Genomic DNA, 12,476 nt, shown 5'->3' with positions numbered 1-12,476 from the left:
GCTGTCTCCTGGTCTATGAACAGATGCAGGCCTCAGTGTTGGCACGCTACTTCGTCTGTCTTGATAAGTATTGTAATAATCAAAACAGCAAGCACAGGACTTCCCTAGTGGACCAGTGCTTGAGAATCCGCCTGCAGTGCAGGGGACGTGAGTTCGATCCTAGGTGAGGGAACTAAGATCCCACATGCCGTGGGGCAACTGCACCCTCATGCCTTGACTAGAGAGTCCACACGCCACAGCAAAACATTCTATGATGTAACATAGATCCCACACGCCGCAGCTAAGACCTGATACAGCCAAATCAATCAAATAGTTTTTTTTAAGTTTAAAAAACTACAACTCAGAAAAAAAAATAACCCAGCCAGTACCACTAAGTCCTTTGCATTCTCTTTGTATATCTTTTGGACAACTCTTCAGTTCAGTTCAGTCACTCAGTCGTGTCCGACTCTTTGCGACCCCATGGACTGCAGCACGCCAGGCCTCCCTGTCCATCACCAACTCTTGGAGTTTACTCAAACTCATGATGAGTCAGTGATGCCATCCCATATCATCCTCTGTAGTCCCCTTCTCCTGCCCTCAATCTTTGCCAGCATCAACGTCTTTTCAAATGAGTCAGCTCTTTGCATTAGGTGGCCAAGGTATTGGAGTTTCAGCCTCAGCATTTGGACGACTCTAGGAGGCCAGTATTGTATAATTATTCCTATTTAACAAGTGAGGAAATTGAAGGTCAGAGAGGGAAAGTGACTTGCCTAAGGTCACACAGCTGTCAAGTCAAGATTTGAACCCAGTCAGGTTCCAGAGTCACAGTCTTAAAAAAAAAAAAAAATCTGTGTTTTCAAATTCTACTCCTTCAGGTACTACTCTTCTGATTTTTTTTTTTGCCTTCTCTTCTTACCACCTGTCTTGTTACTTATCATTTTTGTTTAAATAGATAGCGTTGTGTGCTTAAATGCATTGATTTGTAAGTAAAACTTGATAACACTACAGGATATGGAAAACTGGCATCCTATGCCAGATAGGAAGCAGTCATTTAAGTAAATATAACTTACAGAAGGCCAAGCACTGAATTATCAGCAGATACCACTGCTTGCTTAAGCTTTAGCCTGCAGCCTGCTCACTCTTTGATGAAATGGATCATTAGCAAGTGTTGGAGGCGGGTCTGAAAGAAGTGCTTGCCCAAACTGAGCTGTTGCTCCCTGATTTAATCAAAGAAGAGTCAAAAGAGGGTTCTTTTCTTGTATCTGATTCAGTCCTGGGTTCAAGTTCCACCTAGCATCATCTCTCCCACTACAAATGGCTCATGCCCTATGCTGTAAATCTACACCAGGCAGTGAGTCCTGTATCAACAAGCAGCTTTGACCGATGTTATGAATCATTAATCTCTGCAGGAAGCCTGGGGAAGGTGTTGCCATGGATATCTTCCTGGAGGAGAGGGTATTTGAAGGGGGCCTTGAAGGTTGAAGTGGGAGCTTACTTGGTGGTGAATGAGGGAGATGGCATTCCAGGCAGAGCAAACAGCAGGGTCCCTGCTACCCTACGTGGCACCTTCATGCAAATGATAAAAAGATACTTCTTCCTCAAGACATTTGACTGCTGGGACTTCCGTTGTGGTCCAGTGGTTAAGAATCCACCTTGCAATGCAGGGGACGTGGGTTTGATCCCTGGCTGGGGAACTATGATCCCACACACCATAGAACAACTAAACCTGTGGACCACAACTAGGGAGCCCGTGTGTCCTAATGAAAAGATCCCACACACTGCAACTAAGACCCAATGCAGCCAAATAAGACAAACAAAAGAAGACAGTTGACTGCCATCTGCCAGAAAGTATTGGTATAAATCTGTGATGTCTATGATGTCAGTACGGGACCCTTGTGCAGTGCCCAACCTGTACAGCTGTACTGGGCAGCCGTGGAGCACCATGGGCAAAGGCACAGAGGTGGAGAGAGCTTGTGGTGGGTCCAAGTGACGCCTATTAAAGTGGGAGGAGGAGCTTGGTGGTTGAGTGGGCGGAGGTCGGGGGTGAGAAGGGAATGCAGAGTGCGGCAGAAGAGGAAGCCGGAAAGAAAAGCGGGGCCTCATGACACACCACCCTGTGGTTTTGCTGAGCTTCAAAGCTGAAGATCTTCCCCTCTGGGACATGCATTTTCCTTCTTCCTCCCACCTTAGTTCTCCCACCCTCCATCTGACCAACCTCTTGCGTTTGAAGTCAGGGTGTCTTATCTCGGACCGGAAGGTAGGAGCCCTGGGTAGGAATCAGGAGATATGGTGTTAGTCCTGTTCTACTGCTAGGAGCTACCAAATGTTGGGCAAATCGCTTCTGTACCCAGGGACTCATTCTTGCCATCTGCAAAATGGCAGCGTAAACAAGTCCATCCAGCCTCAAGATTCTGATGCTGGGACTCTGTGTTTCCAAAGTTCCCATGATTCTCAATGATTCTGCAATACGTCTCGAAGTGTCCATGGTCCTCGGAGGCCAGTATCAAGCTACATAGATGGCCATTCTCACTTCCCAAGGTGTGTGAGTACAGCTCTGAAACTCTGCTGCCGTGGGATTGTATGAGCCACGCAGACCCAACTTTCACATTTCTTCAGTGCTTAGACCTCATCAAAGGCAAGATGCCACATGATCTTATGATCGAAGAAAGGCAAAGAGAAATACTATCCATTCGAACATAACAGTTCCTTTCGAATCACTGTAGAACTGTTATTGCGTACTTATTGAAAGAACTACTTTAACCTTTTTATATTTATATATAAATATATTATATTTAAATTTATTAATATTTAGGCAAAACTTTTTCAGCGTGTCAAGTTTGTGAATCCTATAAAAAGAAAACATGCTGGAAATCCATCAGTGAAGTGAGTCCTTAAATTTCTTTGCATTTATAGTCTAAACTTCCAGATTGCTTTCCACTCAAAGCTGTAGATGTGTTTATTTTCTCACAGGTGTTATATTTAAAAAATGTGCACATTAGCATCGCTGATGCATAATATATACACTTGGCAAAAGCAGCTGAAAAAACTTGGAAGAAAAACTAATTATTTTATATTTAATTTGTTTTTATCAATACGTTTAACTTTTGCTACTGAATTTATGAGTAAACAAAATGTGGTAATAGAAAACAGAGAACCAATAAAAAGTACAAGCTAAAATAAGTAACAAGATAAAATGAAACAAGGAAAAGAAAAGAACATCTAAAAAGGCCAGGAGTGAGGGTCACATGAGAGCTATAAACCTATTGTTGTTCCTCCCTTGGGTCCTAGTTCCTACGTGTCTCTTGAAATGTGAGCATCTCACCACGTGCAACAGGATTTCAGAGCTTACAGATGTCACATTTTTGCCTCGAAACAGAAACTTTCAGTTTCTGTTTAATCAGGTGCTCAACAGAAGCGGTCACGGGCACGATGCTGGGGGATGCCAGTGGAGCTGGACTTGGCCACGTGGCCACGGTGCCCTCAGCCTTCTCGGGGGCGTCTCAGTGCCGGTTTGGGTCCTGCATGAGTTTTGCTGTAAATGCCGGCTTCAGGATGCAATGCTTGGGCAAGCTGGGACGTCACTACATTTCCACACTAGATCCCAGCTCATGCATCTTTGAGTCACACCTTTGGGAAGACCAGGCCCCTCGGTTATGGAATAGCATCTCCCATCCACAGTGACTGAGGCAGCCCACAGCATTCTGAGCACCAGGACTTCGGTACAAAGTTGCGATGTGTGTGTGCAGGGGGCGGGACGTGGGTGGGAGCATCACCCGAGGCATCATCTCTCCTGTGCCAGGGCCAGAGGCAACTGAATTTTGGGGAAAGGGCATGTTGCTAGAGTGCTCTGCAGAGCTTCTAGAGAGATGAGCATCTTTTCAGGGCCACGTTGCCATGACAGCCAGTTACCTGGATCTGATACCCAAGATCAAAGTCCTCTGTGAAGCCTGGGTACCCGGCTAGTTAGGGTAACCCCACATCCTTCCAGCAAGAGAAGTGAGCCTGCCCCTCTGTCCTAGCTTCCTGCCCGCTGCTGGGTCACCTCCCACTCCCCCTTCAGCCTCCCACTGCCCACCACCCACCACCCACCACCCACCACCATCCTGAGTTTGCATCTCAGCTCTGACATGTACTAAATGTTGTCCTTGATCAAGCCCAGTTACCTGAGAGAACCTCTGTTTCCTCATCTGTAAAGTGGGAGTAATGATAATAAAACCTTAGAGGTTGTTGGAAGGAGTAAATTATTAGCTTGAATGTCCTTTTCATAAGGTGCTTAGAGCATCGCAGGCTTCTGAATCATCATCTTCTTGGATGTCAGGAAAGGGGTTTAGAATCCACACACTTTGTGCCACATTTTTCTTCCTGCTTTCGATGACCATCGACAGAGGGGCTCCTATATGCCCGGCTTTGTCTAGATGCTGGGGAGACAGGTTGGGGAAGACAGAAAATGCCCCTGGCCCAGCTGTCCACAGGCTAGAGGAGCAAACAGGAATAAACGGTGTTATCTACACTTTCACAGTCACGACAGGTTCCCAGGCTGCCCTTCCCAGTGTCCATCTCATCAGGACATTTGCCAGGGGTGGGGATTGGGGGTAGGGTTAGGCTTCCTCAAGGAGACAGTCAGGGGTTTTCTGAGTCAGGGGGCTGAGAGGAGGTCCAACCTAGAAACCGGGCGATCCCCTTCTTTAGCGCCACCACTGAGATCTACCAGTTTTATCTTTCAGACATTTCTAGAACCCAAACACGCCCTCCATGCCCCCAGCCCTGCTGGGTTGACCAGCTTCCCCCAGAGTATCTCAACAGCCTCCAAAACAGTCTCCCTGCCTGTCCTCTTCTGCACAACAGCCAGAGGGTCTTTGCGGAAACCAAAGCCGGCCCCTTCTTCCTCTGTTTCCCGCCTTCCATATCTTTCCATCTCTACCAGACTCCCTCTTCTGGCCCACAAAGCCCTGAAGCATCCACCCCTGCAGACCTCCCTGACCTCCTCTTACCTAGCCCACATCCTGTCCACTCTGCACTTCATGACAGCAACCCTTCCTGCTGAATGTTCATACCTGTGGGTCCCTGCAACTGACACAATCTCCTATGACCCCTGAGCCGTGCTTCAGGCTTCAGTGTAAACATCCCAGCCCTCCCTCCTTCGACCAGGTTGAGCGCCCTCTTTTCAGCTCCCTAATGCTTCCTGGGAGCTGCAGCAGACCCAGGAGACATAGGTTCTATCCTGGGGTCAGGAAGATCCCTGGAGGAGGAAATGGCAATCCACACCAGTATTCTTGCCTGGAAAATCCCGTGGACAGAGGAGCCTGGAGGGCTACAGTCCACGGGGTCGCAAAGAGTCGGACAAGGCTGAGCAACTGAGCAGCACGCACACACAAAATGCGTGTTGGAGGGTTCAGATTCCCCCACCCAGATGCAGGACCCTTGCTCTTGTGTTACTTGCTGACTCTCAGGCCCAGCACAGGGTCACAGGGTGCTCAGGAAACGCATGTCGCTACAGTCAGACCTCTCTTCCTTTGATTTCCATTTCTCTACCCAGAAAGGGACATTATAAAACACCCAGCAGGGTTACCATGCAGCGAGTCACACCAAGCCTGTGGTATGTGCACAATAAACACTATATAACATTACTCAGTAACAGCTGGTTCCATGGAAACAGGGGATTTCATTTTGCCAGTTCCAGCAGGCAGTTCCTACATGGCAGGCACTACTTATTGGCCATATGAATGAATGAATGAATGAGCTACAGATAAACACATGGCTGCACATGGACAGATTACTTAACATCTGTATGTAAGATGGGGATGATAACAGACCTCTGACAAGGTTATTAAAGGTTTAAATGTATAAATAGAGAGTGCTTAGAGCCATGCCTAAATAGTATCTAATTATATTACTTATAGAAAGCGAATTATATATGTATATGAGCTTCCCTGGTGGGGCTAGTGGTAAAGAACCCACCTGCCAATGCATTAGACGTAAGAGACCTGGGTTCCATCCCTGGGTCAGGAAGATCCCCTGGAGAAGGAAGTGGCAACCCTCTCCATTATTCTTGCCTGGGAAATCCCATGGACAGAGGAGCCTGGCAGGTTAGAGTCCATAGGGTCGCAAAAAGCGGGACACAACTGAGCAGACGCACAAACAACAATGTGTGTGTGTGTGTGTGTGTGTATGCAGTTATGGTGGTAACGATTATAGAAATTATTTTAAATAGGTAATATATGAAAGAAAGTGAAAGTGAACTGGCTCAGTAGTGTCCGACTCTTTGCACCCCGATGGATTGTAGCCTGTCAGGCTTGCAGTTCAAACGGAAAAAGAACAAAGGCTCACAGTAAAAAGTAAGCCTGTTCCCCTGCCTCCCCTTCCTTCAGGTATTCAACCCACATGCATATAACGCACAGATCGGTCTATTATCTGCTGTTTTACAGATGGAGAAACAGAGGCACAGAGAAATTAGACCGAGATGAGACCTCCCAGCCCAGAGTTTTCGTCTTGTCTGTCAGGGATTCTCCACCTCGCATTTAGGCTGGATGGCTCTTGGTTTGGGGGGAAGGAGGTCAGCCCTCCTCCCCTCCATTGTAGGCTATTTAGCAGCATCCCAGGCCTCCACCCACTAGATTCCAGTAGAAACATACTCCCACCTTCAGCGCCGCTCCGCCCCCCCCCGCCCCCCGCAGCGGTGACAATCAAAAATGTCTTCAGACTTTTCTAAATGTCTTCCGGGGAGCGGGGCGGCCCGCAAGAGAGCGAAATCACACCCTCTTTGAGAACCATTGATGTAAACGAACTGTAGGGCAGCCCTTCAATCTCGTCTTTTTTGTTTTATGCACACAGCATTTAAAACACTGCCCAGGGTCTGGTTTTCTTCTCTCACACCACTTCTGGCGATCATTCCACTCCCTTGCATACAGACAGAGGGAAATTCTCTTAAACAGAACTGCCGGCGGGAGGAAAACTGGTGAGCTGCCTGGGCCTGGGGGTAAGTCGGCGTGTGGACCGGGTTGCGCAGGGACGTCTCCCTGGGACGCCCCGCCCCACCACGCGGTCTGGAGGCTGGACTGGGGTGATGGGGAGCGGCCGTGGGCGGGCCTGAAAGGGGCGGGGCCACGTTCCAGGCACGCCCCCGCGCAACGTCACGGCGCCGCGGCCACGCCTCCCCCGGCCGGGGCGGCTGGCGAGCTGGGAGTCGCTGGGCGCGCGGGGCTGCCGCGGCGAGCCTCTCACGGTAGGTGGCCCCGGGGCGGCGCGGTGCGGGGGCCTGGGCTGCTGCCGCCTGCAGGAGGCCGCCTGCGGGTCGGCCTCGAGCGCCGGGGAGCCCTCGGCCCTCGCGGCTTTTTCCCTGGCCCGGCCCGGCTGCTCCGGGCTCCGGAGCTGGGTGCTGGGAGGAAGGCGGCGCTGGCGGGCGTCTCGCGGATCCTACCCGCTCCGTGCGCTCCGTGCGCTCTCCGCGGGATGCGGCAGAGACCCGGTCCCCGTGACCCGGATCCCGCGGTGAACCCGGGAGGTGCTCAGCGTCTGTGTGTGTGTGTGTGTGTGTGTGTATTGAGGGGAGAGGGGACGGGAAGCAGCGTGTCTCCGCTGTCGGAGCCACCGACCCCTCCCTGGCGTGCGCGGGGACCCCCACGCGGGCTCCGAGACGGGCGGGGGGTGGCTCGTGGAAGTTAACTTGCAGCCGCTGTGGAGTTGCGAGGCGTGTCTCAAGTGGAGGGATTAGGGGAAGGAAATAGTTGCCTGGAGCGGGGAGTGGGGGGCGCCGAGAGCATGAGACAAGGGGTCACCCGCCAGGAGGGGTGTGGAGTTTGACCAGAGGATCCCGCTGCCCAGAAACCTCCGGCTCTCGGAGGAGTGAGTTGAATGGGAGATGCCTCGTAAAGCTAGGACTGGGAGTGGCGGCCAGGGAAAGGGGGCATAGTCACTAAGGTTGGGCGCGCCGGACCTGGCAGAGTCTGTTATTATGTGGGGCGGAGGTCGAGGTCTAGCTTTCCCACTTCAGAGGCCCGCCCCCTCGTGAGGACGGATGGGAACCATCCGATTGAGTGCAGTAGTTAGAAGGGCTGATCACTTTGCCTTCTTCTTCTTTTACAGATGGGGAAACTGAGTGTCAGAGAGGTCTTGTGCCCACGGCCTTAGATCCCACAGCTAGGATGTGGGATGTGGGAGAAGTGAAACGCAGCCTGAGGCCCCCTGACTCCGTGTATCTTGTAGAGACGTTGGAAGGGAGGTGCGGGGGCGTGGGGAGCTGGTAAACTACTCATCCTTCAGAAACCTCCTTGAGCAGCACCTCCTCCTGGAAGCCTTCCCTGGCACTCTACAGGCATCGTTCAGTTCAGTTCAGTCGCTCAGTCCTGTCTGACTCTTTGCGACCCCATGAACCTCAGCGTGCCAGGCCTCCCTATCCATCACCAGCACCTGGAGTTTACCCAAACCCATGTCCATTGAGTTGGTGATGCCGTCCAACCATCTCATCCTCCATCGTTCCCTTCTCCTCCTGACCTCAGTCCTTCCCAGCATCAGGGTCTTTTGGCATCGTTGGGCCTTCCTATTTGGTATCCCACAGAGTTAACAGGCCCTTGCTTGTTAACCTTTTTGCAGGTCTGTCTCCCATTCTGGGCTGTGGACACTTTTCCCTCTACTCCATCTTACATGCCTTCATTTAGCTGGGTGGCTTGATGGTTATGCCAGGCTTCTGGGTTTGGACAAATCTTGGTGTGACTCACTCTGGTTTAGTAGTGATGTGGCCTGGGCAAGTCATCCCCTGCACTCAGCCTCAGTTTCCATGACTGTGAAATCGGGTTTATTGTGTCACTTGTGAACCATTTTAACCTACTGACTCCCAATTGTACTATTATTTATTTAATATATGTGTTTATATCACCTTATTCTTTAAAATCTCATGTAATTTTTTAAAATCATAGCCTTATTGAGATATAACTCACATACCATACAATTCACCCATTTAAAGTATTCAATTTAGTGGTTTTTGAGATAGTCACAGAGTTGTGCAACCGTCACCAGTGTCTAATTCTAGAACATTTTCACTGCCCATAAAGAAACCCTGGGCCCATCAGCGGTCACTGCCAATCCCTCCTTCCCCCAGCCCCTGGCAACCACTTATCTACTTTTCATCTGTATGGATTTGCCTATTCTGGACATTTCCTATAAAGGGAATCATGCACTATGGCCTTTTGTGATTGGTGCTTTTCACTTAGAATGTTCACAAGTTTCATCCACGTGCTAGTATGCGCTACTTTATTACTTTTTTTTTACTTTAGCATAAAAAAATATATTTATTTGGCTGCTCCGGGTCTTAGTTGAGGCATGTGGGATCTTCAATCTTCGTTTCAGCAGGATCTTTAGTTGTGACATGTGGGATCTAGTTCCCTGATCAGGGATTGAACCCAAGACTTCTGCAGTGGGAGCATGGAGTCTTAGCCCCTGGACCATCAAGGAAGTCCCTATTTTAGTAGCTCATTACTTTTCTGGGGGGTGCTGAGTAGTATTCCATTGCATTGAATAGATCCTATTTATCTGTTTATCAGCTGATGGGCATTTGGGTTGTTGCCACTTTGGGACTATTATGAACAGCGCTGCTTAGAACATTCCTGTATAAGTCTTTGTGTGGGTGTATGTTTCAGTTCTCTGGGGTACAGCCCTAGGAGTGAAATTGTGGGGTCATATGGTAATTCTTCGTTCCACCTTTTGAGGTCCTGCCAAACCGTTTTCCAAAGCAGCTTCGCTGTTTTAGAATCCTATCCGCAGCAGATGAGGGTTCTAATGCTCTTGAACAAATTTAGTCTTCAGCAGCTGAGATCTTCCAAATCACTGGCTTTGACCCCTGCTAGTTAGAAGTTAACACATGTGAAATTAATGCACATGAAATTTACACAGGTGAAACTGAAGCACAGGAAATTAAGCTCTTCCTTAGCAGAGTAACTGGGAAGCCTGGGTACTCTGAGGAAGGGAAACAGATCAAGTACTGGGGCAGTTAGGTGAGGCCCATGTGCACTGTGTCCTCCTCTAACAGTGAGAAATATTTGCTGAGGTTCCTCCTGCCAGATCCTGAGTGGGACCAGGGGAGGCCGTGAGGAAAGGAATCCCGGGGCTTACTAGGCCCACCCCAGGACCCGGCGCACGATCCGGTGGCGCCTTCAGGGGCCTCTGTGTTGGCTGAAAGGAAAGGGGGATGGCTCAGACCCCACAGCCCTAGGCCAGCAGGAGTGCCTTGACAGCTGAGGCTCTATGTGGAAGCCGGGGACACCTCTGACGGGTTTCCTAGACTGCAGCCCCAGGACTTGGAAGTGGAGCCTGGTCCTTCCTGTGCTCCACCCCATACCCCCGTGACATCCCCCGGCAGCCACGAGGCTCCCTTATCTTGCAGTCATGCTTAGTGTCTGGCTCTTTGCAACCACATGGACTGTAGCCCGCCAGGCTCCTCTGCCCATGGGATTTTCCAGGCAAGAGTACTGGAGAGGGTTGCCATTTCCTCCTCCAGGGAACCTTCTGAATCAGGTATCGAATTTGAGAATCCGGAGTTTCCTGCACTGCAGTCAGATTCTTGACCGCCTGAGCCATTGGGCAAGTTAGATACACCCTAAGTGGGCCACTGCTTATTTCCAGAGACACCCCCCTGGGCCTGAGGCCTGAGCGACGGCCACCTGTGTCCCTCCTCTCGGTCGTTGCCCCCACACCTGGGACGCCCACGCTCCTTGTCTTTAGATAAGACAGGGCTGCCCAGGAAGAGCCCAGGTCAGAGGGCGCTGGTGTCGTGAGACCACAAGGGGGCTTGAAGGTCACCAATTCTTCCTGAGGGTTAGCCTGTAATCCGCTGGTTCAGGAACCTCAGCTGGCACTGGGCTGTGCATCCCGGGGTCCCAGCCACTGGCCTCGTCCCACCCAGGCCGCCGCTCTTTGGGAGGGCCGTGGAGACCTGGCCTTCTGGTGGCCATGTCCAGCCCCTCCTGCTTTTGTTCTCTCATGCATCCTTTCCCTCCCTTGGCCTTTAAAATCCTGACTTCTGTGCATGGAGAAGGAAGCCTGAAGAAATGGAAACAGGGCTGTGGTGGCTAGGCAAGGGGTTGCCCCGTGCTGGGCCTCAGTGTATCCCACTGGGGAATGGGCGTGGACTGAATGCAGTAGCACCTTGGAATCTGTAAAGCGCTCAGGTGTGTTATCCACGTGACTTCGTGGATCAATTTGTAGCAAGAGTGGCAGCTCAAAAGTGGCTGATATTGACCCGAAAGCCCGGGTGTGGCCGTCGTGGCTTTGATCTGCCAGGCAGTAGAGTGGAAACCTGTCTGGATAGCAGGCTCCTGGCCTCCCTACTTGCCACCTGTCCCAACTGCCTGCCTCCTCGCTCTCTGCAGACACATCTGTTCTATCTGGTTCCGGGGCAGGTTCCAGGGCGCCTGCCCCTTCCCACGCCCCCTGCTCGGGTCTCCTCCACCCTGGGCTTCCACAGCCCCCAGGATAATGTCTGGGCCACCAAGTGAACTCCCGCCCAGGCAGCTGTGGCCAGAGAGTGGGCTGGGCCATAGCATCTTTGAGGGCCCGGGCCTGTGTTTGAATCCGGGCAGTTCTACATGAGGGCGAGGTGTTCCCTGGCTGACTCCTCAATGCCTCAATTTTCTCATCTGCAGAATACAGGCGCAGCTGGGACCTACTTCCTGCGGGTGTTGACGGGAGGGGTCGCGGGTAAAGTGCCCACCCTGCCCCTAGGGGAAATGCCAGGCCCCTGGGGTCAGACAGGCTCTTCAGAGATAGTGTTGCTTTGTGAGACCAGCTTCCCCATCTATCCAGAGGCAGTGATATAAATACAGTGTCAACAGGGCTCGCTGAGTGCCAGGCAGTGTTCTAGGTATTTTCTGTGCTTGAATTCACTTAATTCTCCCACCCGTCCTCCGATATGTCCACGCAGAGGCACAGAGAGGCAAAGTCATTGGCACAAGGTCACCCAGCTGGGAAGTAGGGAGAGACAGGGTTTGAATCCAGAGTCTACACACTTTTTTTTTTAATCCTTTTATGTGCTGGGTATTGATTGCTACGCAGGCTTTCCTCTAGTTGCAGAGAGTGGCGGCTTCTCTTGTCTTGGTGCACAGACTTCTGGAGGTGGAACACAGGATATCTGGGCTCTAGAGCCACAGGCTCTGTAGCTTCATTGCTCCCAGGCAGATGGGATCTTCCCAGATTGGGATCAAACTCATGTCTCCTGCATTGGCAGGAGGATTCTTTACCACTGAGCCACCAGGGACGCCCCCAGGGTCTACACTGTTAATTACCGTCTTACCTGCCTCTAGATACCCTGTCTTCATGCCTAACATACAGAAAATCTCAGTTGCTCTTATTACATTATTATAGAATTATTCTTAGATATTTTATCATAAAATTTATCATAAAATTACTGTATGTTATTAATAATTGTTCATCCTTTTTCTGCCCTTCTATCCACACTGCTTCTCGGATGGACAGAACACGCAGGGCTTTTGGCTTGTGAGGTCTAGATT

The 12,476-nt window shown here is 50.8% G+C and overlaps 1 protein-coding gene across 2 annotated transcripts in view; it reads left to right on the top strand.

Moving 5' to 3' along the window:
* Positions 1-7,101: 7,101 nt before the first annotated feature.
* The window catches only part of TPST2 (tyrosylprotein sulfotransferase 2), a 55,949-nt gene continuing 50,574 nt past the window's right edge, over positions 7,102-12,476 (top strand). Inside the window, exon 1 of one of the 2 annotated variants that reach the window (XM_069557405.1) lies at positions 7,102-7,201. The gene's annotated coding sequence lies outside the window, so the exon portion shown is untranslated. Of the gene's footprint in view, positions 7,481-12,476 lie in introns of both variants that reach the window. The other variant, XM_069557406.1, reaches the window with a different exon arrangement.

This window comes from Ovis canadensis, chromosome 17 (genome assembly GCF_042477335.2).
Source record: "Ovis canadensis isolate MfBH-ARS-UI-01 breed Bighorn chromosome 17, ARS-UI_OviCan_v2, whole genome shotgun sequence".
In the NCBI taxonomy this organism is placed as follows: Eukaryota; Metazoa; Chordata; class Mammalia; order Artiodactyla; family Bovidae; genus Ovis; species Ovis canadensis.
This window is presented reverse-complemented; position numbering and strand designations above follow the sequence as displayed.